This window comes from Oryctolagus cuniculus, chromosome 9 (assembly GCF_964237555.1).
Source record: "Oryctolagus cuniculus chromosome 9, mOryCun1.1, whole genome shotgun sequence".
Taxonomy (NCBI): Eukaryota; Metazoa; Chordata; class Mammalia; order Lagomorpha; family Leporidae; genus Oryctolagus; species Oryctolagus cuniculus.
In genome coordinates this window covers 85,556,138-85,583,754 of record NC_091440.1, presented here as the reverse complement: position 1 = coordinate 85,583,754, position 27,617 = coordinate 85,556,138, and the positions used below count along the sequence as shown (strand labels likewise).

Genomic DNA, 27,617 nt, shown 5'->3' with positions numbered 1-27,617 from the left:
CCTGTGTTCCTTCCCCTAGAAAACCCGTATTCATAAGTACGTGCTTTCTTCCAAGATTTTTTGCTTTTACATAAAATGTATATATCCAAGGGAATCTATAAGGAGGTTTCAGAAAGCTCATGAGACATTTGCATATCTTTAATTCCATTTTTACATGAACTATTTGAAGCCTTCTTGTATAATTCTATTTTGCATGTTTAAAGTGCATGTGTATTTGATATTTTTTAGAAGAAAACACCAGCATTATTTTTTGAGATTCAGGTGGAAGGATTTACTTTACTCCTTTAACTGCTCTGTGATACGAATCTCTGCTGTTGACACACCTTGAGATTACTTTTCACTTTTCACTCTTAGCAAAAGTAATGCCGCAGAATTTCTGATAGACACCTTCATAGACACACATCAGATTCCTCGAGGTGGTCGTTTTCAGACTGTCATTCACTCATGGGTCATGACAGTAACTTAATAGATGGCAGTCAACATACAAGGTAATAATGAAGATTTGTTACAAACTGTTGTTATATGAAGAATGTCAAAATTCACTATGCATTCTAAGAGTCAATTTTGTTAAGATTTTATTTTCACTAGGAGTGTGTGTGTGTGTCTGTGTGTGTGTGCAGGTGCACTGGGCTGTACGTGCGATGTGTTTCTTACTGAGTGAGGGTTATGGTTAGATGGTCAAAAGCCAGCACTCTAGGGCGTGTACACCACACCCTTCTGCTGGGTCACAGGGTGATCTTCGATGATACTGGCTGTTGCCACACTGCTCTTGAGAGTGAGTGCATCTTACTTTCAGAATATCTTTCTATTTCACTACAACCTAGTTCTGGGCTTTTGTGACAAGGATTTCTCTCTCTCTCTTCTTTTTTACTTTAAAGCATTTCAAATTCAGAAAAGGATGAAGAAGAGTTCAGTTAACACACATAGGTGTAGTAGTTTTTAACATTTTGCCACATTTGCTTCATATATAAATATATACCCAGATCTAATATTTTTCTTGAAAGCAAAGGAGGTCATATCATTATCATCAGGGTAGGATTCCTGACAAGGAACATGAAATGAGGGGAAAAGGGCATATTATTATGTAAGGGATATAATTCAGTGAAGATAGCATTGATAAATATTATATATCAAATAACAGAATATCCACACACTTTTATGTTTGTATACAAATAAATATATAATATATGTAAACATATATATGTAAAGTTTATATATATATGTAAAATAAGTATATATATATATATATATATAAATAAACTTCCAGGCATGAGAGAAAACACACTGAATTTATCTTTCTGTGTCTGGATTAATTCACTTAGCCTAACAAGCTCCAATTCCATCCATTTCTAATTGTAATTTAATTTGCTTTTCCTGACTACTACTGAGGTGAGAATGAGTTAATTCTAAGGCTTGGAAATAACTGGGATGAAGATTTAATTTTTTATTTTACCCAGTGTTGGGTAGTCCTAAGAAGAATAACCAGAGCAGGTGGAAAGTAGAGACAAGAAGGTGAGAAACAGCTCCTATTTTGATATCCAACATGCAGGAGTAGGGTCTCAGCCTGGAAAGGGACTGGACTTGATGGTGCTCTGTCCTGTCCAGCATAGTATGGGCTGCACCTGAGGCAGAAGGTGAGTGTGTAGATGCCCTTAGCAGCCTGCATTTTATATAGGTGAGTAAAGTGTGCTGGGTGTCCCATGCTTGCACATGTAGTATGCAGGGCAGTTCTCCAAGGCTTCTTGGAATTATTATTATTGGTCTCTCTCCCAATTTTCTTGAGTCATAACACCCTCTTCCTCTTTTATTTTCCACCTTTGTTACTTGGGCCAGTGCAGAGAGTGAATGGGGAGGGGAGAGGTACTGACAGTGGGTCTCTGTGTTGAGGACACTGTGGCCAGGGTAGTTCCCAAAAAGGCTGTGGGACAATCCATGGAGTAGCTGCAATACTAGAGATTTTTGGTGCGTGGGAATGTGAGTACAATGTTGGTAGTTTTCCAAGAGAAAGTAGAAATATTTTTCAAAGTTGATTTTGTGAAACCTCTTGAGTTTGTGTTTTGAAAAGACTTATTTATTTATTTGAAAAGCATAGCTATGCAAAGAGGGAGGGGGAAGAGGAAAGGAGAGAAAGAGAGACAGAGAAAGAGAGAGAGGGAGAGAGAGAGAGAGAGAGAGAGATCTTTCATCTGCTGGTTCACTCCTCAGATGGCTGCAACAGATAGGGCTGGACCACACTGAAGCCAGGAGCCAGGAACTCCATCCTGGTTTTGCACATGGGTGGCAGAGGACCCAAGCACTTGGATCATCTTCCACTGCCTTCCCAGGTGCATTAGGAGGGAGCTGGATTGGTAACACAGCAGCCAGGCCTCGAACTGGCACTCTATTTGGGATGCCAGCATTGCACGTGATAGCTTAACCCTCTATGCCACAACACTGGCCCCTCTGAGTTCATTTTTAAAATATTTATTGATAATTTCAAAAACATAGTTTGGACCAAATAAGCCATATCTGAATTTAACGTGTGAACCCCGATTTTCAGCTTCTATGTTAAGGGAACAGAACTGTGAAATGGCTAAAAATTTAAAAATCCTGAACAAAAGGTTGATTCTTGGTGATCTAATTTGTCATTGCCCCTTTTCATCCTGGGTGTATACACACATTTTGAAGGTGTTGTATGATACTGGGTTATGTTCCCTTGTCCTTGTTCCTTAACACAGTGCCTGCTAATGCTTGTTGAATGGATGGATAAATGCATTATGGAAACATCCAGTTCCTATATTCCTTAATAATTGAAAATATTTTTAAAAAATACTCATTCATTTGAAACACAGAATGACAAAGAGGGACACACACACACACACACACACACACACACACACCATGGTGCGGAAGGGAAAGAGCAAGATCTTCCTTTTCCTGATTCACTCCCTAAATGGCTGCAATGGCTGGGGCTGGGGCAGACTGCAGCCAGGAGCCAATGACTCCGTCTGGGTCTCTCACGTGGGTGGCAGGGGCCCAAGCACTTGGGCTACCATCCACTGCCTTCCCAGGTGCATTAGCAGGGAACTAGATCAGAAGAGTAGCCAGGACTGGAACCAGTGCTTGTATGGGATGCTGGCATTACAGACAGTGACTTCACCTGCTATGCCACAACATCGGCCTCAAGTATTGAAAATCTTAAAGTTAAAAAATGTAGTTGGGTGCATGTTTAGCCTAGTGATTAAGATGCTAGTTATGATCCCTCAGTACTGGCTCCAGCTCCAGATTCCAGCTTTCTGTTGTGCAGACCCTGGGAGGTAGCAATGATGGCTCAAGTAATTGGATTCTTGCCTCCTACGTGGGATATCTGGATTGAGTTGCCAGTGTGGGTCCAAGCTCTGGTCCAGCCCCAGCCTCTACAGGCATCTGGGAGTGAACCAGTGGAGGGAGGCTCTCTGTCCTTTTTCTGTCTCTCAGCCTCTCAATTAAATTTTAAAAATGTGCTTGAAGTTTTCTGATTTTGTGTTATTTTCTTAGGGCTAATAGCAAGAGGAAATTTCTGCTGTGTGAGACTCTTCCGCACATCACACCCTGACAGTCGTTCGTGTTTCACAAAATGCCGTGTAGCTAATTCATGATTTATGAGAAAAGCTCAGCACAGTAATAGATTAGACAGCCAGTAGAATAAATAATACATGGCAAAGCTACATATACAAAGAAAATATGCATAGCTCTTGGAAAATCATACAAGAAGGGTTGGCGCATCTGGGGCCTTTGCTTCCCTGGGGAAAATGTGAGGACTAGATGATAGCCCTTCAGTCATAAAAGGGAAATGACATTCCATTTGGGCATTTGATCAGACCCAGGAGTTTACAGTGCTGAGGAAATTCTGGAACAATTAATGCTCTTCCACACTTAACCTGGTTGTCAGCACAAATGGGATTGGTGGTTTCAGGATGTTACTGGTTTGGAATTTGACCCATAATCTTTTCCAACCTTAGTGGTCAGTACCATCAAGGTGTAATATTTATTTTAAGTCAAGAATTGTCCTTAGGCCTCCTTCCTCCCTGATCTCCAGGCCCCCATCTAAGTACCTCACCTTCCCCCCGGCCAATCTCTGGCCATTCCTGCCCTTGACTTTCTTCCCTGCTGGCCTGGAGCACAGAGGCGTGGTCATAGTCAGCAGGACCTTGGCCCGGCTAGGTGGTCCTGTGTCTTCTCCTGGCTCCTGCTGTGACACTCTGCAGAGGTTTCTTCAGGTTGTCTGCTCATTGGGAGCTTCTGGTGCTGAACCCAGGCCATCGCTATCTCTCTAGCTTCCTGCTTGTGGTATTGTAGAACTAACTCTTCAGATGAATATGGTGAGAGTTTATGCGGATCTGGCTGAAAAGCCCATGAGAGTATTTCAGGCATGGAAAGCCAAGACACTCTGGGGAAAAAAAAAAAAAACCTAAATGAAAGATCTCTGCGAGTGAGATTCCAGTGGAAAGAATGGGTCATCAAAGAAGGAGGTACCTTTCTCTGAAGGGAGGAGAGAACTTCCACTTTGACCATGGCCTTGTCTAAATATGATCAGAGTCGGTGAACTCAGGGGGCTTCCATAGCCTTGGCAGCTCATGACAAGAGCCTAGGGTGATTACTGAGGCCATAAACAAGAGTGTCAACTTGTTAAGTCAACAACAGGAGTCACTGTGCACTTACTCCTCATGTAGGATCTTTGTCTTTAGTGTGCTGTACATTGAGATTTAATGCTATAACTGGTACTCAAACAGTATTTTTCACTTTATGTTTCTGTGTGGGAACAAACTGTTGAAATCTTTACTTAATGTAAGCTAAACTGATCTTCTGCATATAAAGAGAATCGAAAATGAATCTTGATGTGAATGGAAGGGGAGAGGGAGTGGGAAAGGAGAGGGTTGCGGGTTGGAGGGACGTTATGGGGGGGAAGCCATTGTAATCCATAAGCTGTACTTTGGAAATTTATATTCATTAAATAAAAGTTAAAAAAAAAGAATATGGTGAGGGTTTGGCCAACCAGCTCCAGTGCCTTTTCTTGAACTTTGTCCTCCTTCTTGACACTGTCTGAGTGCTCTGTATATCCAGGCGCTGTTCTGAGGATGAAATGTATGTTATCTCATTCAATCTTCGCCACACCCTACGGGCAGTATACTCAATGAACCCTGGTTTTTGCAATGAGGAATCTGAGGCATTGCAACATCTTGACTATGTCTGCCTTTTTGAAACTCAGCTTCTCATTTCCTTTCCATACTGGTTCATATCCACGATTGTGTAAATGCCTGCTGGGTTTCAGTTATAAAGATGAGCAGTGTGGAGACTCTGTTCCTCTTGGGGCTTGCAGAGGAAGTGTTGCCAAGCAGAAGATCTGCCCATCCACATCCTTCCAAACAGCCAGACACTGGGATTAGCACCGTTGGAGGAAGAAAAGCTTTATTACAAGGTAGCCACGTAAGGAGGTCAGGAAAGTGATATCTCCATTCAAAATGGGGTTCGGGAATGTGTGGGGTTTGGGTAAATGGTAGCATAACTAGGCAAAACTGAGTGATGGAAGTCTAGAGACAGGGTGAAAAGGCAAAGCACATCCCACGACTATATGTCACACCTGTTCAAAGATGGCCACCAAAATGTCACTAGGAGTTTCTCACTTAGCATTATAGTGGACCTTTAAGGGAAGATGCTCAGATCAGCCAGGTTGATCTGTGCGCAAGCTTCAATCGCCATCTTGGTTTTGCCTGGTTTTAGTTTGGGCTGGGACCTTCCTGAAAGATAGCTCAGTAGAAATTTAGTAAGAATGGTATTATGGGATAGCATGTTAGTATGCGACCTGATGGCATGTAACTATTATGGGATGTTAGTGTGTTTAGACAGATGAGTTTTTGCTGCTAAGCAAGAGAGGGAGGTTCTTTATTATCCACAGTTTTGGAAGGTAAGAGATTACACTGTGTTGACTTGCAAAGGATGAACGAAGTAGGCCCAGGCAGCTGCTCAGGGTCATTGTCCATCCTGAGGGTTAGAGAGACGCCTTTCTGAGGAGGTGCTGATAGAGCTGTCATAAAGGTTCAGTAAAGAGTTGGATGAAATAAGATGGGAGGTTATTCCAGGAAGAGGACATAGCAGGATCGAAGGCAGAGAACTATGAAGAGGCCTGATTGTTTTGTGAAGACTACAAGTGGCTTCCTGTTATTAAATTGATATAAGAGTGGGTGAGACATTGTAGGAGGCAAGCATGATGTGCTAATGAGCTTGGCCTTCATCAAGTACACAGTCAGGCTGAGGAAGAATATGAAGCTTGGAACAGATGTGGACAGGATTGTAATTGAGTTGATTGGGGTGCATTTTGGAGGACGAATGGGAGGGAAATGTGGGGAGCAACTGGGAGCAACTCGGACTAGACTAAGTTACTGGAATTAAGACTTACTCTATGCATCTGCTCTCCCACAATATGGCGCTGGGAGAGGAGGAAACAGCTTCTACACAGCTGCCTCCAGTTCAACCAATAAACTGTAGGACCTGCTCCTGATTGGAGGAGAGCAGCATACTCAGCGTGTGGGTAGCAGAGCTGGGATTGGTGGAAGAGGACTATAAAGGAGGAGAGAGACAACATGCACCAGGAACATCTATCTGAAGGAACACCTGTGCAGCCCCCGAGAGAGCCGGCCGGCGGTGTGCCGCTCCTCCGTGGAAGTGAGGAAAGTGGCAGGGGGAACCGCCCTTCCACGGAGGTGGAAGGGACGGTAGCCAACCCGGGAAGAACCAGCAGCAAACCCGGGGAGGGCCGAGCAGACAAAAGAACAGCGCAGGGTCCTGTGTCGTTCCTCCACGAAGAGGGGGAGCGACATAATGGTGCCGTGACTCGGATATGAAGCCTAGGCAGGGTTTAGTGTCGTTCCTCCACGAAGAGGGGGAGCGACAGGAAAGTCAGAATTAAGGGAGATGAGTTATGTAGTGAAGATCCAGGTGAGGGATGGTGAGGCCCAGAAGAAAGTCTGTGGAAGCAGAGTAGGAAGATAAAAGAGAGAGTAGATACGAGACACGTGTGGAAGTTCAAATCAGCAGGACATTTTCTGTAGCTCCAAAATGTTGGAAATATCTAAATGACTATTGGTGAGGGAATGATTAAATTAATGGTATATGACCAGCTGTTCAAAGGAATAAAGCAGCTTTTCTGTGTACCAACATGGACAAAGTTGAGCAGTATCGGAAGTGGGTAGGGGAAGTAAGGTCTAAAAGAATTGATTTGTAGACTCTGCTAATCATGACTATAAAACAAGAATGTGCATAGACACTCTGGAAGGATGTGTGGGTCACCTCTGCAGGGATGGGGTGGAGTAGGGGACACTTGCATTTTGTGATGTATCCTTTCTTTTTTGAACTTTGCACTATGGGCATATATGAATATGGTCTGTTTTATTTTAAGATAGTTTATTTTAAAGGGAGAGTTAGAGAGAGAGAGAGAGAGAGATCTTCCATTCCGCTACTTCACTTCCCACTGGCTTCAATTACTGGGGCTGGGCCAGGCCAAAGCCCTGTCTCCCACGTGGATGGCAGGGGCCCAAGCTCAGAAGTGGAGCGGCTGGGACATGAACCAGTATCCATGTGGGATGCCAGTGTTGCAAGTGGTGGCCACAACTCTGGCCCCTAAGTTTATTTTTTCAATTCTCATGTTAACATGATATTAATGCAAAGAGAATGGATTCATACAATTCGTATGAGCAGTCAGTCCACCAGTCATTCAGAAGGGTAGCAAATTCCTCCCTTTCCTTTTTCGCAAAGGCATCTGTAGATTCTGGACTCAGCCATTACAAGGAATACCAGGAATATATTAGGATAATTCCCAGATTCCAAGTGGTTTTACTGAGGAATTGAAGGTTGGAAGAAAACTTAACTGAGAGATACTTCTTTAAGATAGGAGCCCTGAGCAACCATAGCTGAGGACTTAAATGAAGACCTTCATTAAGAACTCTGCATTGAGAGAGATGGATTCCATGGCCACATGTTCCTTATTTGTATTTATGGTGATTAGTCCAATCAGAACACTGCCCAATTAGGGCTGCCCTATACTTTTTAAAAAACCATTGTTAACAAGGATTATCTTTGAAAATTAATGGTGCTTCTTTTCTGGTTTACAGAATAAAATTATAAAAATTAAAGATTATATTGAATTTTTAAAGGTGTGCTGGTTTTTGTCAGCTATAAACAACCCCTTTTTTTCCCCCAAAGAAAACTTTTATTTAAGGAATACAAACTTCATGCATTTCATAAGTACAACTTTAGGAATATAGTGATTCTTTGCACCATATCAGCCTTCCCCCCAACACTCCCACCCCTCCTCCACCTCTCTTTCTCCATTTCCAGTCCCATTCTCTGCTAAGATCCTTTATTAATAAACTTTATACACAAAAGACCAACTCTGTACTAAGAGTTCAACAGTTTGCACACACACACACACAAAAGAAAAGCCAAAAACTGTTCATCAACGGTCGAGACCAGGGCTGTTTAAAGTCATTGCATCTTGAAGTTAATTTAATTTTTTAGAAACTTTTTTTTTTTTTTGAGTTGCCAAGGCTATGGAAGCCTTTTTTTTTTTTTAAACTTTTATTTAATGCATATAAATTTCCAAAGTACGACTTATGGATTACAATGGCTTTCCCCCCAAGAAGCACCAGAGGTTCTGCATGAGAAGTTAGTGCACAGTGATTCTTGTTAATTTAACAATTAACACTCTTATGTATGGTGTCAGTGATCACCTGAGGCTCTTGACATGAGCTGCCTAGGCTGTGAAAGCCTTCTGAATCCACAAACTCCATTATTATTTAGACAAGGCCATTAGCAAAGTGAAAGTTCTCTCCTCCCTTCAGAGAAAAGTGCATCCTTCTTTGATGACCACTTCTTTCCACTGGGGTCTCACACACCAAGGTCCTTCTTGTAAGACATTTTCTTGCCGTGGTTTTCCCTGCCTGAAATACTCTAGTGGGCTTTTCAGCCAGACCAGAATGCCTTAAGGGCTGATTCTGAGGTCAGAGTGCTACTTAAAGCCATTGTCATTCTATGAGTCTACTGTGTGGACTGCTTCCCATGTTGGAGCATTCACTGCTTTTTAATTCTATCTACTATTATTACCAGACCCTTAATCCTATCCATATGGTCACTTTCACACTTAGGATGGTATTTTTACCACCCAGTTTAAGGGCTGGATTTTAAACTGTACACTTAGAAATAAGTCCGTAGGAATGCCTACAGAAATATACAGCTTTACAGTTAAAAATTTAATACACTTCATAATTACAACCTTAGGAACATGGAGATTCTTCTCATTGTGCCCACCTTCCCACTCATACTCCCACCCCTCTTCTTCTTCACTCTCCTTTTCCCACTCTTACTTTTTACTTAGATCTATTTTCAATTGACTTCATACACATATGTCTAACTCTATGTTAAGTAAAGAGATCAACAAATAGTATGAAAAAAAACCTGTTCCTAAATAGTCAAGACAAGGGCTATTCAAGACATTGCTTCTCAAAGTGTCAATTTCACTTCTACATATTGCCTTTTAGGTGCTCTATTAGTTATCACAGGTCAAGGAGAACATATGGTATTTGTCCCTTTGGAACTGGGTTATTTCACTAAGTATGTTTTGAGATTCATCCATTTGTTGCAAATGACTGGATATCTTTTTTTATTTTTACCATGAAGTAGTATTCCATGGTGTATATATCCCATAATTTCTTTATCCAGTCTTCAGTTGACAGGCATTTGGGTTGATTCCATCTTTGCTATTGTGAATGGAGCTGCAATAAAAATGTGGCTGCAGAAAACTCTTTCATATGCTGATTTCATTTACTTTGGGTAAATTCCCAGGAGTGGGATGGCTGGGTCATATGGTAGCTCTATATTCAGATTCCTGAGGTATCTTTATACTGTCTTCAAAAGTGGCTATACCAGTTTACAATTCCACCAACAATGGATTAGGGTACCTTTTCCCTCACATTCTTGCCAGCATTTGTTGTTTGTTGACTTCTGTATGAAAGCCATTCTAACTGGGGTGAGGTGAAGCTTCATTGTGGTTGATTTGCAGTTCCCTTACAGCTAGTGATCCTGAATATTTTTTTCATGTGTCTGTTGACTATTTGGATTTCCTCTTTCTAAAATGTCTGTTTAAGTCCTTTACCCATTTCTTTTTTTTAAAGACTTATCTATTTAGGAATTATAGAGAGGCAGAGTCAGAGACAGTGAGAAAGGTCTTCCATCCACTGGTTCACTCCCAAAATGGCTGCAATGGCCAGAGCTAGGCTGATCCAAAGCTAGAAGCCAGAAGCCTCCTCCAAGTCTCCCGTGCCAGTGCAGGGTCCCAAGCACTTGGGCCATCCTCTACTGCTTTCCCAAGCCACAGCAGAGAGCTGGATTGGAAGTAGAGCAACTGAGACCCGAACCAGTGCCCATATGGGATGCTGACACTGCAGGCAGCAGCTCCATCTGGTATGCCCCTGCACATTTCTTAACAGGGTTGTTTGTTTTGTTGTTGTTGAGTTTCTTAATCTCTTTATATATTCTGGTTTTTAAAATCCTTCATCAGTTGCATAGTTTGCAAATAATTTCTCCCATTCTGTCAGCTCCTCTTCAGTTTCCTGAGTGTTTCTTTTGCAGAACAGAAGCTTCTCAATTTGATGTAGTAATCCCATTTGTTAATTTTGGATTTGATTTCTTGTGCCTCTGGGGTCTTTTCCAAGCACTCTTTTCCTGTGCCAATGTATTACAGGGTTTCCCCAATGTTCTCTTTTTTTTTTTTGACAGGCAGAGTGGACAGTGAGAGAGAGAGATAGAGAGAAAGGTCTTCCTTTGTCTTTGGTTCACCCTCCAATGGCCGCCGCAGCTGGCGCACTGCAGCCAGCGCACCACGCTGATCCAAAGGCAGGAGCCAGGTGCTTCTCCTGGTCTCCCATGGGGTGCAGGACCCAAGGACTTGGGCCATCCTCCACTGCACTCCCTGGCCACAGCAGAGAGCTGGCCTGGAAGAGGGGCAACCGGGACAGAATCTGGCGCCCCGGCTGGGACTAGAACCTGGTGTGCCAGCACCGCAAGGTGGAGGATTAGCCTATTGAGCCGCGGCACCAGCCCCAATGTTCTCTAATAATTTGTTGGTATCAAGTTGTAGATTTAGGTCTTTAATCCACAATGAATGGGTTTTTCTATAAGGTGTAAGGAGTTCCTGCTTCATAGTTTTGTATGTGGAAATCCAGTTTTCCCAGCAGCATTTGTTGAGGAGATTGTACTTGCTCCAGACATTGGTTTTAGCTGCTTTGTCAAAGATAAGTTAGTTGTACATGCTTGGATTTATTTCTGGCATTTCTGTTCTGTTCAGTTGGCCTATCCATCTGCTTTTGTACCACTACCTGGCTGTTTTGAATATAACTGCCTTGCAGTATGTCTTGAAATCTGGTATTGTGATGGCTCTGGCTTTGTTTTTGTTATATAAGTTTGATTTAGCTATTTGGGGTCTCCTGTGTTTCCATGTGAATTTTAGCATCATTTTTTCTGTATCTGAGAGAGAATGTCCTTGATATTTTGATTGGTATTGAATTGAATCTGTTTATTGCTTTTGGAAATATGGATATTTTGATTATATTGATTCTTCTAATCCATTAACATGGAAGAATTTTATATTTTTTGGTACCTTCTATTTCTGTAATGTTTTGTAATTTTTGTCATAGAGATCTTTGACATTCTTGGTTAAATTTATTCCAAAGTATTTGCTTTTTTTTTTTTTGAAGCTATTGTGAATGGATTGATCTTAGAAGTGTTTTCATTGTCTGTGTATACAAAAATTGTTGATTTTTGTGTATTGATTTTATATCCTGCTACTTTACCAAACTCTTCTATGAATTCCGATAGTCTCTTGGTGGAATCTTTTGGATCCCTTATATATAGAATTATATAATCTACAATTAGGGATAGTTTGACTTCCTCCTTCCCAATTTGTATCCCTTTGATTTCTTTTTGTTGTCTAATGGCTCTGGCTAAAACTTCTAGGACTGTATTGAATGGCAATGGAGAGAGTGAGCATCCTTGTCTGGTTCCCAAACTCAACAGGAAAGTTTCCAACTTTTCCCCATTCAATAGGATGCTGGCTGTGTGTTTGTCATAAATTGCCTTAGTGTGTTGAGGAATATTCCTTCTAAACCCAATTTTCTTATAATTTTCATCATGAAAGGGTGTTTTATTTTATCAAATGCTTTCTCTGTATCTATTGAGGTAATCATATGGTTTTGTTCTTCAGTTTGTTAATGTGGTATATCACATTGACTGATTTGTGAATGTTGAACCATCCCTGCACATCAGATATAAATCCCACTTGGTCCAGGTAAATGATCTTTCTGATGTGTTGTTGGATTCAATTGGCTAGAATTTTGTTGAGGATTTTTGCATCTATGTTCATCAGGGAAATTGGCCTGTAGTTCTCTTTCTCTGTTGCATCTTCTTTAGGTTTAGGAATTAAGGTGGTGCTGGCTTCATAGGAAGAATTTGGGAGGATTATCTCCCTTTCAGGTGTTTTGAATAACTTGAGAAGAATTGGAGTTAGTTATTTAAATGTCTAGTAGAATTCAGCAGTGAAGCCATCCTTTCCTGGACTTTGCTTTGTTGTGAGAGTCATTACTGATTCAATTTCTGTCTTGGTTATGGGTCTGTTTAGGTTTTCTGTGTCTTCATGGCTCAATTTAGATAAGTTGTATGTGTTCAGAAATCTATCCATTTCTTCTGTGTTTCCCAGTTTGTTGGCATACAGCTCTGTGTAGTAATTTCTGATTATTTTCATTTTTGTGGTATCTGTTGCTACATTTCCTTTTTCAGCTTTAGTTTTATGAATTTGGGTCTTCTCTCTACTTTTTTGGTTAGTTGGCCAATCTTGTGTCAATTTTGTTTATTTTTTTGAAAAACCAGCTCTTTGTTTTGGTGATATTTTGTATTGGGTTTTAGATTCAGTTTTGTTGATTTCTTCTCTAATTTTAATTATTTCTTTTCTTCTACTAGTTTTGGGTTTGGTTTGCTGTTGTTTTTCTAAACCCTTGAGATGCATTGATAGTTCATTTATTTGTTGCCTTTCCATTTCTTGATGTAGGTAGCAATTGCTATAAACTTTCCTCTAAACATTGCTGTTGCTGTATCCATAAGTTTTGATAAGTTATATTGTCATCTTCATTTGTTCCCAGAAATATTTTCATTTCTTCAATGACCCACTGTTCATTTAGGAGCATGTTGTACAGTATTCATGTGTTTGCATATCTTCTAGATATTCCCGAGTTGCTGATTTCCAGCTTCATTCCATTGCATGTTATGATTTTGATTTTTTTTTAATTAGCTGAGACTTGCTTTATGACCTAACCTGTGGTCAATGCCAGAGAAATTTCCATGCACTGGTGAGATGAATGTATATTCTGCAGCTGTAGTATGAAAAGTTCTGTAGATACATGTTAGGTCCATTTGGTCTACAGTGTAGATTAACTCTGTTGTTTCCTTGCTGATTTTCTGTCTGGTTGATCTGTCCATTGCTGAAATTGGAGTATTGAAGTCCCCCAATACTATTGTATTTGAGTCTATATCTCCCTTTAGATCTCTTAACATTTCTTTTTTTTAAGATTTATTTATCTATTCGAAAGTCAGAGTTACACAGAGAGAGGAGAGGCAGAGAGAGAACATTTCTTTTAAATAGCCAGCTAGCCTGTAATTAGATACATATACATTTATAATAGTTACATCTTCCTGTTGAATTGATCCATTAATCTTTATGTAGTGCCTTTGTCTCTTTTAACCATTTTTGTGTTATTTTGACTGATAATAGGATAGCTACACCAGCTCTTGTTTTGTTTCTGTTAGCATGGAATATGTTTTTCCATTCTTTCACTTTCAGTCTGTGTGCATCTTTGTTGGTGAGATGTGTTTCTGGTAGGCAACAAATAAATGGGTTTTGTTTTTTTAATCCATTCAGCCACTCTCTTTTAACTGGAGAGTTGAGGCTATTTACATTCAAGGTGGCTATTGGTAAATAACGACTTTGCTTTGCCATTTTTCCACAAGTATTCCTATTTTTTACTTTGGATTTCCTTTGTACTTTTACTGGGATATTTTCTTCCTTTACCTTCTTTTGTAGTGATGACCACATTTCTGTGTTCCTGTGTGCAACACACCCTTAAGGATCTTTTGTAGGGCTGGGCAGGTGGTAACAAATTCTTTCAATTTCTGTTTGTCATGAAAGGTCTTTTTTCTCCATTCATTCTTTCTTCTGCTTCACCAATTCTGTTGTTAAAGCTTTTCACTGAATTTTTTATTTGTTCTATTTAATTCTTCATTTCCAAGGTTTTGTTTTACTTTCTCTTTAAGATCTCATTATCGTGGAAGAAATTTTCTTTCATGTCCTGTATGGATTTCATTAGTTCAGGCATTTGCTTCTAATTACTTCTAAATAAAACTAAGATCAATTTTTTGAATTCTATTTCTAGTATTGAAGTGTTGTAGTTTTTCAGGGTGTCATGTTGTGTTCCTTACTCTTATTTTTTGAATTGGTGCATTTATTATTCAGCATTTGTGGAGATACTCCTTGGTTTCTTCTTTGATTTTCGCTATGGCAGGTTTTGGCTTTGGATTATGCCTCTGGATTGGTGGAGTGTCTACTTTCTCAGTGAATACCTAGAGGCGTGTGGTGGGTGTGGCCATGGAGCTCTGTTCAGTGCTCCAGGATGAAGGCAGTGTCTAAGGTGACACCAATTTGGGTGTGGTAAATCTCTCTCCTTTTTTTTTTAATCAGAGGAGAAGTTTCTGCTCTGTTGGCATACATTCAGCTCACCTCATTTCCTCAGAGGAGACCAGTGCCTTTGCGCTAGCCAAAGTGAGTATAATATTTGTTCGTGTTGCCACAAGGACCACAAAAGGATCTGTGCAGTCCTCAGTGTAAGATCAGATTCCCCAACAATGTCCCTCACCAGGGAACCAGGGAGCCCTGAGTGTGTGGAGTCTCCCACGGTGACTGCCCCAAGTCTCAGCCACACTGTGAGCCCTCCCATGTGGCCTCAGTGTTTTCACAGCCCTAGTACACAGCTTCCCACAGTCACGAGCACCCAGCCCCATATCAATTCTCCCCACCAGACTCAGGAGTCTCTGGTTGGCTGGTTGCTCAGTGCGCACATGAGCTGGCACAGCTGTTATCTATATACAAAATGGCACCTGCTCTCTATTGGCTTGTTCTGCCTTCAATCATTGGTCCTTTTCAGTGCCCTAACCGGAAAATTGATGTGAATGGTCTGCCCCATGGGCGTTGTTTTCAATATCATCTCATTCCTTTTTAAAACAAGTTATCCATTTTTTTTAAAACTGCTGATTTTTTGGGACATTACCCCCACAGGTTTTTTTTTGTTTTGTTTTGTTTTGTAAGGCATCAATGATTTCACCATTCTTCTTCTCTGGCTTCATCATCATTTTGATGTTTGTTGCTGCTTCAGTTTTAGCAGAATTCATGTTGCTCTCATTGGGGTTCTTTTCACTCTAATGTCTTAGGCTTCTTAGTCATTCAAACTAGATCCTTTCCAGAATGTTATAACAAGTTAGTACACATGTATTTTGGTGGGAAAAAAATTAAAATCCATGTGTAGTTTTTTCCCATAATATGCCTTTTTCATGAGTTCTCTGAAGACCTCTCATACTGTAGCCTAACTGCCCAAACAGGCAGAGTCCCCTCACACAATGACTGCTTCTGCCCAGCCTGCCATTAGGCAGGTTTCAAACTGAGGGTTCTTATTTTGGCTTCAGCTTTTTAATTTGTAAGCCTTTCCTCTGATCTTGTTCTGCTTTTTGCTCAACTCTTGGGATTCATTTTTAGCTCTTCACTGCTGTCCTGATTAGTTCACTAATCAGGGTCAGGTTGTTGGGCTGTTTCCATTCTCTGAACTATCTGCCAAATTGATGTCATGTTTTTTGAGTAAAAAATTCAAATTCAAAAATTTAAAGCAAAATAACTGGGACAGCTTTTGAGTATATTCAGTCTTTAAAAAGTGAAAAGATCAATTATTTAAATGTGCACATGTATGTCTCACCTGTTTATGATTTTGTATATGCCACACACATACTGATGACAACTTATGTCTCATTTTATTGTATTAATTGTGAGTTATTCTTGCAATTACTTTTATTTATTTCATTTGAGAGAACAGGGAGGGAGGGGAGAGAAGAGAAAGAGAGAGGGAGAGAGATCCCATCTACTAGATCACCCTACAAATGCCTGCAATGGCATTGGATGAAAATTGGGAATTTAATCCATAGCTCTCATGTGAGTGGCAGGGACTGACCCACTGGAGCCATCACTTGCTGCCTCCCAGCTCTGTATTGATGAGAAGCTGGATTCAGGAGCCTGAGTCAGGTTTTGAACCCAGGCATTCTGATGTGAGGCCTGGTCAGTTCAACTGCTAGGCCAGATGCCTGTCCCAATTGCATGCATTTTTTAAAAAACTCATTTTGGGAGGCCTAATGACTCCTCAAAGGAGCACCTGTGAATATGTTGTATTTCAGAGCCAAGGGGACTTTGAAGATGGAGTTAAAGACGTGAAACTTAAGAGAGGTGGGCCTTAATTATATAAACCCATGAAGGCAGAGAACTTTGGGTGAGTCATAAAGATGTAGTAGAAGATATTATGAGATCTGAAGCATGAAAGGAGTGCCCTGCCCCGTGGAAGGATGAGAATGTACACAGGCAGCCACGTGGAGGAGAGACTATAGCCAATGTGGACGCAACCTAAAGTCTGCAACTATAGGAACAGAATTTGGCCAACGACAAAGGCAGAGAGCTTGGAGGTGGGCTTATCTCCAGGAACCCCAGTAAGGAACTTACTTGTGAGAGTCTGAATAGAGGCTCCACTTGAGCCACACTGTGTGTACCTTGGCATCAGCAAGACACAGAACTGAGATGGGTGTGTGTGTGTGTGTGTGTGTGTGTTAGTAACTAGGTTTGTTACAGTAAGAAAATTAATGCATTATTTTCTTGCATCACAAATATACTTAAACATTAATTTAGGTCTTAACAAATCTTAAGAAATCTTGTGTTCATCATTTGATAAATCAGTCCTGTGGTCATGCTAACCTGTAGTGCACAAATTGAAAAAATATTAAGACAGTCTTTTAAAGTTGGAAGCAACTTTTTTTGACTTTAAAATAATTCCATTTATCAGTAAACATTGTTTCCTCAAACACTGTTCCCTCAACAGAAGGGAACCTGGCTTCCAGAAGAGAATTAGGGAGGGAAGCACTTCCTCTTTTCTTCTGTGGGGACATGTTTAATTTAAAGCTCATGACCAGAAGAAACTCTGTCATACTTAACCAAATTATATGATGCATTTTGAAAAGGAAGTCACTTTCCAAAAGTCACGTTGAGGGGAGGTCATTTGGTCTAGTAGTTAAGATGCCACTTGGGACACCAGCATACCATACCAGGGTGCCTGGGTTCAGTTATCAGCTCTGGTCCTGATTCTGCCTTCCTGATAATGTGCATCCTGGGAGAATTCAAGCAATGGATCAAATATTTGGGTTCCTCCAGTCCACATGGGAGACCTGGATTGAGTTCCTGGCTCCTGGCTTTGGCTTGGTTTAGCCCTGGCCATTGAGAGCATTTAGGGAGTAGACCAGTAGATGAAAGATTCTCTCTCTCTCTCTCTCTCTCTGTGTGTGTGTGTGTGTGTGTCTGCTTCTAAGATTAAAATTTAAAGCAAAATCACTTTTACAGCTTTTGAGTAAATTCAGTGTTTAAAAAGTAAATGTAGGGAGCAAGCATTTAGCCTAGTAATTAAGAGATCTGTTTAGCCGGCACTGCGATTCACTAGGCTAATCCTCTGCCTTGCGGTGCCAGCACACCGGGTTCTAGTCCCAGCTGGGGCGCCGGATTCTGTCCTGGTTGCCCCTCTTCCAGGCCAGCTCTCTGCTGTGGCCAGGGAGTGCAGTGGAGGATGGCCCAAGTGCTTGGGCCCTGCACCCCATGGGAGACCAGGATAAGTACCTGGCTCCTGCCATCGGATCAGCGCAGTGCGCCGGCTGCAGCACGCCAGCCGCGGTGGCCACTGGAGGCTGAACCAACCGCAAAGGAAGACCTTTCTCTGTGTCTCTCTCTCTCACTGTCCACTCTACCTGTCAAAAAAAAAAAATCCGTTTCCCAATTCAGAGTATATGGGTTCAATTCCTGGCTCTGGCTCCTGACTTCAGTTTCTTGCCATTGCAGACCCCAGGAGGCAATGATGATGGTCAGTAAATGTGTTTTCTGCCAGATACATGGGAGACATGGATTGAGTTCCTGGCTCCTGGCTTCAGTCCCAGTCCAGCTGTGGCTGTTGTGCACATATGGGGAGTGAACCAACAAATATGAGAGCTTGCTCTCTTACTTTATCTCTGTGTTTCTCTATGTCACTGCCTCTGTGTGTCTGTCTTCAAATAGATAAAAACATTTAAGTGAATGTACTGAGTTTGTGAATATTGGAAATAAATTGATATGAGTCCATGACATTAAAACTGGCAGTTCTTTTCCCAAGGAACATTTCTCCCTGCTTTTAAAAAATTCAGTTATTTTCAAATAGGTCAGATATTTACATTGTTGAAAAATTTTAAAAGGATACCAGAAGGTATGCTTTGAGAAGTCTTTTTTAAAAAGATGTATTTATTTACTTGAAAGTCAGTGTTACAGATAGAAAGAGAGACAGAGATCTTCCAGCAGCTGGTTCACATCCCAGATAGCCACAATGAGCAGGCTATGCCAGGTCGAAGCCATGAACCAGTAGCTCCACCCAGGCTTCCCATGTGGGTGGCAGGGGCCAAATATTTGGTTCTCTTTGTCCGCTTTTCCCAGGCTATTAGCGGGGAGCTGGATCAGAAGTGGAACAGTGGGGACACCAACTGGTCCCCAAGTGGGATGCTGCCACCTTAAGCGGTAGCTTTACCTGCTAAGCCACAACTCAGGCCGCTTTGAGAAGTCTTTTTTTTTTTTTTTTTTTTTTTGACAGGCAGATTGGATAGTGAGAGAGAGAGACACAGAGAAAGGTCTTCCTTTGCGGTTGGTTCACCCTCCAATGGCCGCCATGGCCAGCGCGCTGTGGCCGGTGCACTGCGCTGATCCAAAGGCAGGAGCCAGGTACTTATCCTGGTCTCCCATGGGGTGCAGGGCCCAAGCACTTGGGCCATCCTCCATTTCACTCCCTGGCCACAGCAGAGAGCTGGCCTGGAAGAGGGGCAACCAGGACAGAATCCGGCACCCCGACTGGGACTAGAACCTGGTGTGCCGGCGCCGCTAGGTGGAGGATTAGCCTGTTGAGCTTAATGCAGCTCTCCCCACATCCTGTTCCTCTACCTCATGAGGTGATGTGTTAGTTTCTGTGTAGCCTTCCAGGGTCTTGGGGGAGGGGTTCTTTATCCAAATACTAGAATAGACGGCACTTCTTCCTGCTCCCCTTTCTTACTCAAAACTACCTACCAAAATGTTATTGTCCTTGTTTTTCATTTCAGGGCATGTCCTGGAGCTTGTTCTATCTCAGGACATAGGGAGCTGCTTCATTCTTTTTAAAGCCCCATAGTGTATTTTAGGGGTAGATACACCATCATTCATGCCATCAGCTTTCTGCAGATGGCTACTTGGGTTGTTTCCAATGATTTTCTTTTACAAGTGCTGCTCTATATTGTATATGCATGGACAGGTGTATCTGTAGGATAAAACCTCAGAAATGAGGTTATGGGTCAAAGGATACATGCATTTGTAATTTTGATAGACATTGTCAAATTTTTCCGCAGATTTTTTTTTTTAATTATCCTGTCCCCAAGAATGGTTAAAACAGACTATTGCCTTGTGGTAAGCAGCATTATCGTATCATTTATTATTCAAGCCAGGACACTTTTGAGGGTGCAAAGTAGTTCTGTTGTTAGGATGATGGGTAACAACTGGCAGGACTTGGTAGGAAGTCTGGGATATATATCTTTTTTAAAGATTTATATATTTATTTATTTGAATGTCAGAGTTACACAGAGAGAGGAGAGGCAGAAAGGGAGGGTAGAGAGAGAGAGAGAGAGAGGTCTTTCATCCACTAGTTCACTCCCCAGTTGGCCACAATGGCTGGAGCTGCACTGATCTGAAGCCAGGAGCCAGGAGTTTCTTCCAGTTCTCCCACACCGGTGCAGGGACCCAAGGACTTAGGCCATCTTCTACTGTTTTCCCAGGCCATAGCATAGAGCTATATCAGAAGTGGAGCAGCCAAGACTTGAATTGATTTATCCCCCTATATGGGGGGATAAATGAATTGATTTATCCCCCCTATATGGGATGCTGGCACTGCAGGAGGTGGCTTTACCCGCTATGCCTCACTGCTGCCCCTGGGATATATTTTGACTTACTCACAAAATGTGCTGTTAGAGTTTCAGGTTTTCCTCAGGGGGCCTTGGGTGAAATTAAAGCTCAAAATTAATCACTTAATGGGGTCAGCCTGTAGAAGTAAAGCCAGTGCTGATGGCTGTACACCAGTGTGGATAGACTTAATGCCACTGAAGTTAATGCCATGTAGACATGGTTCCAGTTTATTTTCTGTATGTTTTGCCACAATTAAAAACAAAAATAAAAATTTGAAATAGGGGAACACTACTGCTTCAGGAACCCTCATGAATGAATCAGTAATTCTGCCAAGTATACCTACTGCATGATTCTATTTATGATATTCTAGAAGAGGCAAAACTGTGGGAACATAACATAGGTAGGTCAGTAGCTTTTATGTCCTGGGATTGGTGAGGGCTGACTGCACAAGAGCAGGAGAAAATTCTGGAAAGTGCTGGAAACATCATGTGTCTTGATATGGTGGTGGTTACACAACTACTTGCATTTGTCGGACCTTGCAGAACTATAACTGAAGTGGGAAGAATTTCACTGTATGTAAATTGTACCTTAACAAGAAAAAATGAGAAAACAGATGCCAGCTCCCCAGTATTGTATTCTTGAACATTGGGCAGGTGCCGTGCCTGGGCTGGAATTCTTGTCTGGGCAAGGGCAGCATGATCTGAGTGTCACTTGCCAAGGGACTCCCTTCCCAGTGACTGTGTGTAACTTGCACTTTTCTAGTTGTCGTAGGTGGTGGTGACCAGGACACAGATGCAGCCAGGGCAGAGTCCAGCCTCTGGACTCTGAGAGCTGAGAGGGTCTTTCACTCTGTGTTCCATCAGAGTCATGGTTGCTATGCACCTGTCTTGTAATTCTGTGAAGTTGATGTCCTTTGGTTTCATGCACGCCTTCCTAGGAGTCAAAGTAATGCCAGTTTGCTTCCTAGAGTTGGTAGTAAGTGTATATCAGGAGGTCTGAAGATTTGCACAAAAGGACTCTGCAGTCAATATGGACTAGCAGACTGTGCTTTTCCATTTCTAGAGAGCCTGGGTTCTCATTGTGTCCCATTCAAATCATCCCAAACTCTACCTTCTCAGGACTCAGCTGGTTGGGAGAACTCTGAGGGAGGATCTTGTGCATGCATTTGGTTCCCTGGGGAGTTCTTGATGCTGCAGATTCTTGGGCCCCTCTGGAGGTCCTTGGAATCAGGGACTCTGAGCCATCTGATATGTTAGTGCCTCCCAGGTGAGTGTGAGACACTCCGAATCCTAAGAACCAGACTCAGACTCTAGAGCCACTGCATCTCAGGCAGTTCCTAAGTCTCTAGTGACTGTGATGATCGCAATTACAAGGAAAGGAAGTAAACAGGAAGTGAAGAGCCCACTGGTATGGGTGGATGAGTGCCCGGTGTAACAGCTGCTGAGATGAAAGGGCTGCATTGTCAGTGCTGCTGGCCACCCTTTCCTTTAATCCCAGCTCTTTGCAAGGAGGGCACCTTCGCCATGGGTGCCTTGCAAGCATTCTCCATTGTTTGGGTTCTGTGGCTTTGCTGCTGGTTCTCTCGTTCTGCCTCCACTCTTGGGCCTGTCTGGCTTCTGATTGCTTCCTTTCTTTACCCACTTCCAGCTCCATAGCCAAAGGACCAGAATGGCAATTTGGCTTTCCTTTTCCCTTGCTCCCTGGGAGAACGGATTTACACACATCCAGGCCTATTTCTGTTACCTGTTGCACTTGAGTTAATGGTTGCTGAATGGTCATGAGAGCTTTGCTGAATTCTGCATGCTGTCCTCGTTTTGCTCAGACAGAAAGGAGGGAAAGGTGTGGAAAATAAGTTGAGGTGAGAGTGCTGAACTGTGAGTGGTTTCAAATCTCATGCTATGGAGAACCTTGGAGAAAATGAAAGACTCCAAAAAGAACTGAACCTCTCTCTTCTCCCTGACTCCCTTTATTTCTTTTGGGGAAATCTTTGCCTTTCCCTTGTATCAATAAAACAGGTCTTTATGAGATTTCTGTACCTGGTTTTGATTGCATACATGAGGGTACATCGGAAAGTTTGTGGAAAAATACAAAATTTTAAAAAGATTTATGTGTTTATTATTTGAAAGGCAGAGCGACAGAGAGAGTGGGAGAGAGAGAGAGAAAGCAAGAAAGACCTTCCATCTGCAGATTCATTCCCCAAATGGCTTCAAGGGCCAGGGCTATGCCAGGCCAAAGTTAGGAGCCAGGAGCTCCATCCATGTATTGTATGTGGGTATCAGGGGCCCAAGCACTCAGACCATCTTCTGCTGCTTTCCCAAGCACATTAGCAGAGAGCTGAGTCAGAAGTGGAGCAGCTGGGACTTGAACCAGAGCTCATACAGGATGTCAGTATCACAGGCAGCGGCTTAACCTGCTGTGCCATAACACCAGCACCTGGAAAAATTAAATAAATGAAAAGTTTATTTTGTTGAGAAATTTTTTGAAATCCACATAAGCTTTTTGCATAATATGTTTGTTTATGAACTTTTTGAAGACTTCTTGTGTTCATGGATTTCAGTATTCCTATTTAGCAAAGTGAACTTATCCTGTAATTTTCCATGGAATTTCTGAAGTACCCTTGTATTTGAGCAAATCACTTACCTTAATAGGGCTGCTAACTCGCGTCCACAAGATGGACTGCTGTGTAGCGCTTGGCAGCCTGCTTTCTGTACTGTATGTGGAAGTTCTGCACGGATTGGGTGCACTGGTGAAGAATCACTGTAATAGCACTGAATCCAACAGAGCAAACTATATTTGGTGGCTTTTGAACTTTGATAACCTCATTTGGGAAATATGGATTAATGTAGATTCTTACTACTTTGTGTGAAAGGCTTAGGGCTAAATAGGTGCAAGAATTTGTATTTTTGGAGTTTTTAGGTTGTACCCATGTCATTTATAACCTGACATTCTTTGTAGGGTCTGGGTCAGCACCCGACATCAAATAAATATGTTAACCTTTCCAAAGTGAAATGAATGAACCTGCATGCTAAGTAGATCTTAAAAATAGTCTAAATAGCTTCCTATTGGTTTAGGTTATGTTTTAAGTAAAATAAGTTAGGAAAACTCTCCAAAGTTTTTAGGGTATTTTGGTATTCAGAATTGTGGTAAAGGGACATGGGCTTCGGTCTAACAGTGTGGTCTGCAATAGTGGTATACACTCAGGTTAGCAGATGTATGGCTTTGGTTTGTTCTAGGATGGCTGAGGAATTCGTTGGGTTGGGAGAAGATTCCAATGAGCTGATGCATATGTCAACCTTTTGTAGCTGATTTTCATGCCACAATCTACAAGGACTGGATGCTAGTGTGCAGAGATGTTTATCAGGGCTAGTGTTAGGGTTTTGATCATGAGGAAAAAAATCACCCAGATTCAAATGCTGCCTTGAATCTGGCTATATCATACATACATGCTATACATGGTGCCGTTCCCTTGAGAACAGAACACGAAGTAGTTGCAAAAATCCGTAGTCATGTCACAGATTTGCTGTGATGACTAAATATGATAATGTGTTACAGCATTATTGTGTGTAAAATTAGCTGAGAGGGTGGTGAACTTAACACATGTGAACTGGGGATTCTATTGTTATAATCATTGATGTTAATAGAAAGTAGCACTGTTTACTCTTATGCCAGGTATGAACGGTTCATATTAAAATTTGCTTCTTGTGTTTTGAAATACTTCAGCAGTGGAAAAATAGCATTCTTGTATTTTTTAAAAGCTTCTTTTCTTTTTCTTCCTGGCTTTTGTTCAGTGGTTGTGGTCAAGTTGCTTGAACTCTGAGGACTGTGTCAGCTTGGCTGGGCCACAGGGCCCAGATTTATGTCAAACATTATTCAGGGTATTTCTGCGAGGGTGGTTAACATGGGATTAATATTTAAAGTGGTGGATTTTGAGTAAAGCAGATTGCCTTCCGTAAGGGAGAAGAAGGGCCTTGTCCAATCGGTTGAGGATTTGACTGAACCCAGCCCTGCAAGAAGGAATTTTGCCAGCAGGAGGTCTCTGGGCTGGAGTGGAGTCCTCAGCTCTTCTGGGCGCTCCAGCCTGACAGCCCACGGTAAAGGCGTTGGCCTTGCCAGCCTGCCTCACCTTGTGAACCTGTTCCCTGCAATAAATCTTTCTGAATGTGCACACCCTGCTGCTGCTGCTTCTCTAGAGAGCCCTGACCTGTTGACCTTGTTTGGTTTCCTATTTTATAGAACAATGAAGAAGGTGATTTCTGAGTTTTCCTCTAATGGTTATGTTATGAGAAGTTATTTGTGTCTACAGCAGACAACTTGGGTTTGGAAGGTGTCCAGTATGGCTGAGGCTTGGGCAGCGGAGAGCAGGGGAGAATGGAGGGGGAAGGATTTTGGAGGAGGGGGCAGAGGGGCCCGAGGGTCCATGTGGAGGTGTCTGGTGGCATTTGGGTAGGGTCGGTCACAAGGGTGATGGTGATTCATGGAGAGATGGTTGCAGACCCATCATGTAGGAAGAGCTGTGGTTCCTGCTGCAGGTGGGAGGACCGGCTTCCTGGCCTCAGAGCATAGGAGGAAGCCCAGCAGCAGGGACCTCTGCTTGTCTGCTGTGAAGACACCATTTCCAGTGTCCTATTCACGGTGATCACATGCCACCAGAAGCACACACCCCTGGGTCACATTGCCACAGAAGCTGTGAGTCTGTGGCTTCTGGGCCCCTTAGAGGGGCACATCCTGCATGACTCTCAACCTCAGCTGTATGGTAGAATCCTAAGGCTCGGGTGAGGGTTTAGGATATCAGAATTGGTTTAAATGAACAGATGATTCCAGTGTACAGTCTATGTTGAGATCTGTTGTGCAGAAGAGGAAATGACTAGAAGGGTAGCATAGGGACACAGGTGTAGGGAGCCCTGCTGCTTCTGGGGCTTCTGGGACAGGATGTGTACAGATTCTGTGTCAGATTAGGGGTGCAGGGACACTACAACCAGAGTGTCACCCTGTCTAGGGATTGAGCTCAGCCGTTCCCTAGCTTCTCTGATTATGAAGTGCGAATAACACGTGTACCTGCCTTGCATGTTTTTGGTTTCTCAAGACCCGTCTGCTCCTTGGGAATTCGTTTTGTACAAATGATGTTGTGTAACACAGTGTCGTCCTTGTTAGTGACAGCTGTCGCTCCCCCTCTTCGTGGAGGAGCAACACAGGACCCTGCGCTGTTCTTTCGTCTGCTCGGCCCTCCCCGGGTTTGCTGCTGGTTCTTCCCGGGTTGGCTACTATCCCTTCCACCTCCGTGGAAGGGCAGTTCCCCCTGGCCGCATTCCCCACTTCCGCAGGGGAGCGGCACACCGCCGGCCGGCTTTCTCGGGGGCTGCACGGGTTCCCTTAGATGTTCCCCATAGATGTTCCTGGTGCATGCCGTCTCTCTCCTCCTTTATAGTCCTCCTCCGCCAATCCTAACTCGGCTGCCCACACGCCGAGTACGCTGCTCTCCAATCAGGAGCAAGTCCTACAGTTTATTAGCTGAACTGGAGGCAGCTGTGCGGAAGCTGTTTACTTCTCTCCCAGCGCCATATTGTGGGAGAGCAGATGCATAGAATAAGTCTTAATTCCAGTAACTCAGTCCAGTCCGGGCTGCTCCCCACAGATCCCCCTTTCTTTTTATTTTTTGGCGTTGATACGCGCCTGTCTTCGGTGTCCCACGGCACACACTCTGCTCTACTTGCTAGAGTTGCCACAGGTTCTTACAAGTCCTATCAATCAGGCAAACCGAATCCGGGTCCTCTCTTCGCCATGTTGTGAAGAGGTTTCTAGGCACTGATGCATGCCTGTGTTCGGTGCCCTGCAGCGCATGCTCTACTCTGCTAGAACTGCCTGCAGGTGCTTACAAAACCTATCAGGCAAACCGAATCCAAGCCTTCTCAGCGCCATATTGTGGGGAGGCTTATTGGTGTTGATTCGTGCCTATCTTCGGTGACCTGCAGCTCATACTCTGGTCGAGCTGCCTGCTGGTGCTTATCGCCCTAATCAGGCAGACCGAATCCAAGCTCTCTCATTGCCATGTTGTGGGGTGACTTATTGGTGTTGATAACGTGCCTGTCTTCGGTGACCTGCGGCGCATAAGCTGCTAGCCGCCCGCAGGTGCTCACCACTTCCCTAATCAGGCAGACCGAATCCAAGCTCTCTCATTGCCATGTTGAGGGGAGGCCTCACCTCTCTCCATTTCTCTATCTCCAGGCATTCCTATCTCTCCTATTTTACTTCTATCTTCCAGCATTCCTATTTCTCTCACTTTACTTCTAAACTTCCCGCGGCTTCTCTTATCCCCGCGGTTTCCCGGCGCCCGCCTGAGGCTGCTTCTCGGCACCTCACCCCGCAGCAGCTTCACGGCTCTGCGCGGCTTCCCGGCGCCTCGCCCCGCCGGCGCCCGCCCCGCGGCGGCTTCACGGCTCTGCGCGGCTTCCCGGCGCCTCGCCCCGCCGGCGCCCGCCCCGCGGCGGCTTCCCGGCTTTGCGCCGCTTCAGCCCGCGCTTCTCTCATCTGCGCGGCTCGGCTTTGCGCGCACACTCCGCGGTCTCCACGCACTTCGCACCCGCACCACGGCCTCGCGCCAGCCCTGCGTTCTCTATCTATTCACGCCCCGTGCTCTCTCTGCACGCGGCGGCTTCCGCGAATGTTTCCGCCACCACCGGCATTCTGTCCAAGTTCCCCGGACTAACCTGGCGAATTTCAACCTGGCGGCCCACGTCTCTGCCTCTGGTTCCAGATCTTCGCCTCTTGCTCCCCGGGGTGACTTGAAGAATTCCAAGGTGGCTTATATCTCCGCCTCAGCCTGCACTCGCGGCTTCATCCTCCCTAACGTTTTTCTCTACCCGGTATGTTTCCTTAAGTTTTCTTCCAACAATATTCTTCTCATTTCTCCTGGCTACTCCCCACAGTCCGTATCCGAGTCTATGCCTAGGCTTTCAATAGCTTCTTCCGGCACCTTTCTTGTCCGGCTTTCCCCTAGGCTCTTCGCTAGTCTCTCTCTCCGGTATTTTCCTGCTTCTTCCCTCCTAGGTTTCCTATCCGAGTCACGGCACCATTATGTCGCTCCCCCTCTTCGTGGAGGAACGACACAGGACCCTGCGCTGTTCTTTCGTCTGCTCGGCCCTCCCCGGGTTTGCTGCTGGTTCTTCCCGGGTTGGCTACTATCCCTTCCACCTCCGTGGAAGGGCAGTTCCTCCTGGCCGCATTCCCCACTTCCGCAGGGGAGCGGCACACCGCCGGCCGGCTTTCTCGG

General features: G+C 43.5%; 1 protein-coding gene across 6 annotated transcripts in view; it reads left to right on the top strand.

The window, feature by feature from the left end:
- The window catches only part of MTUS2 (microtubule associated scaffold protein 2), a 663,674-nt gene that overhangs the window by 148,427 nt on the left and 487,630 nt on the right, over window positions 1-27,617 (top strand). The window contains exon 3 of one of the 6 annotated variants that reach the window (XM_051834131.2): window positions 14,795-14,875. The exons of the other annotated variants lie outside the window; for them this stretch is intronic. The gene's annotated coding sequence lies outside the window, so the exon portion shown is untranslated. The remainder of the gene's footprint in view (window positions 1-14,794; window positions 14,876-27,617) is intronic. 6 annotated transcript variants of the gene reach the window in all.